The sequence below is a fragment of the Arachis duranensis genome, chromosome 2 (genome assembly GCF_000817695.3).
Source record: "Arachis duranensis cultivar V14167 chromosome 2, aradu.V14167.gnm2.J7QH, whole genome shotgun sequence".
Lineage (NCBI taxonomy): Eukaryota > Viridiplantae > Streptophyta > Magnoliopsida > Fabales > Fabaceae > Arachis > Arachis duranensis.
In genome coordinates this window covers 83,471,414-83,473,745 of record NC_029773.3, presented here as the reverse complement: position 1 = coordinate 83,473,745, position 2,332 = coordinate 83,471,414, and the positions used below count along the sequence as shown (strand labels likewise).

Below are 2,332 nucleotides of genomic sequence, written 5' to 3'. Positions count from 1 at the left end.
AATGATGTGTTATTAAAACTGATCTGTCATTTGTTTCAAATGGCTGAAAGCGACTTGGAAAGAGTAAACTTTGTGTGAAGAACAAGTCAAAAGAGTTTATCACAGAGCTGGAAGACTAAAGTAGCTAAATGCTATTTAATTAGTTTTCAGTTTTGATTCTCATCCTGATCCTGATCCACGCAATTTTACTTATTCATATCTTTTAATGCTAATGTTGCCATTATTATTGCTAAATTCACACTTTTTTTTCTCCATTTCACTCTGTGGTGGAGGTGGAGGCCCAGGAACGAGGAGGAAATGGTTGAGCAACACGTGAAATTCTTCGCAAACTCGCATATCAAACGCCATATGCAAGTGTCTTCTCCCTCAAACTTCAAATGATCAGTGAAAATCATGTGGCATTATATCTTCTACCTGTAATTTCCAACACTTGGGATCCAATTCGGCCTGTCCATGATATATGATAAAAACCTCAGTAATCAATACTCTTGCTTAACTAAATTAGTATTTTCTCCAAGTCTCAAGACAGAGACCGGACATGGATATATACCTGAAATACTTTGTCCCTCCATTCAAACACTCAACCTCGTGCTTCTATGTGTTTTATAAGTTGCTCTGGTAGCATAAATCTTGTCGAACTATGGAGCTTTACTTTTGTGAGCCCTCCGCATGTCAACAAGGCCGCAACAAGTCCTCCTGGAGCCAGGCCCTGCTGGTGAAGCGGGACAAAACTTTGTAGGGAACTGATACTAGCAAGTGACAGCAGCCCGACATCTGTAACCGAACTATACGACAAATTAATCTGCAAGATCGGCAATGCCAATAACGTTAGAATCTTCATGTGTGATTTTCCAGCATCTCTATGATTCATAGAAAAGTGAGAAACAAGGAAAATACCTGTCTTAGATTTTGGGAGAAATGAGCCAGCTGAATCATCCCGCTATCATCAATGTTGTAACACTTGGGATTATATCTTCTACCTGTAATTTCCAACACTTGGGATCCAATTCGGCCTGTCCATGATATATGATAAAAACCTCAGTGATCAATGCTCTTGCTTAACTAAATTAGTATTTTCTCCAAGTCTCAAGACAGAGACCAGACATGGATATATACCTGAAATACTTTGTCTCTCCATTCAAACACACAACCTCGTGCTTCTATGTGTTTTATAAGCTGCTCTGGTAGCATAAACTTTTGTGAGCCCTCCGCATGTCAACAAGGCCGCAGCGAGTGTTTCTGTTTGCCAAATATAAAAATCGCCTGTCACTTATAAAAAAATTATATTTTCTTGGGACATATTTAGCGTATTTCTAAATTTTTTAGAGTATTTTTGTCGATAATAAATTTTTGGTATATTTTTGTCAGTAATAAAATTATTGGTACATCTTTTGTAGTTAATCCTTATTATTATTAGAGTAATTAACTTATTATTATTATTAAAAAAATAAAACATATATTTAAATAAGTCCTTAAAAAATTTTGTGTTGGATATTTTTGTTCTTGAAAATTTTTTATTACATTGAGATGCATGAATTTTATAAAAATAAGACATATAAGTCTCTATCTTAATCAGACATATTTTTACTTGAATATATAGGTCTTTAAAAATATAACAAAGAGACTTATATATCTTACTTTTATAAAGTTTAAGAACTTCTATATAATAAATTTTTTTTGAGATGAAAATATTTGATAAATAATTTTTTTAGGAATCTATTTAAACATATACTAAAATAAAAAAATTTATCCTATCTATTGTTTGCTCCTTTAAATTGCACTAGAATATTGCCTTGATCAATCATCATTTTATTGAAAATTTTTGGTTTTCTTAATCCCAAATTATTTATGTTAAATTATTAAAAAATAAATACTGAAATGCATAAATTTATCTAAATTCATGTGCATAATTAGAAGAGTTTGACTTTTTATCTTTTTCAATCAAGTTTTTGTATTTTTGATAGAGTTGAATTATAATTCTTTTGATGGAAAAAGAACTACAGAGACAATTTTAAAGTATTGGGGACCAAAATTCTTAAATCAGTATTTGTATTTGAGTATAGTACGCATTAAACCCTAAAACTTAAATAAAATAGTATCTCTAATTTTATTTTCATTTAATTCCAAATTAAAAATAATAATAAATTATTTCATTCAACATTTATGATAATAAATAAAATTCTCATTATATAAATAATTTAATATAAAATAACTAATTTATAATTATAATATATATTATTTATAAATATATTAAAAAATAATAATTTTCTAACCTGTAAACCCCGATTAATTAGTAGATAATTAGTCAATAAATTAATTTTTAATAAGGAGA

At 29.7% G+C, this 2,332-nt stretch overlaps 1 long non-coding RNA gene across 1 annotated transcript; it reads right to left on the bottom strand.

Annotated features, from left to right (window-relative positions):
* Positions 1-145: 145 nt before the first annotated feature.
* LOC110277982 (uncharacterized) lies at positions 146-1,188 on the bottom strand. Its single transcript, XR_008005264.1, has 3 exons — positions 898-1,188; positions 551-802; positions 146-447 (listed from the first exon to the last, which is right to left on the bottom strand). It is a non-coding gene; the product is annotated as an uncharacterized LOC110277982 (long non-coding RNA).
* Between the last annotated feature and the right edge of the window lie 1,144 nt (positions 1,189-2,332).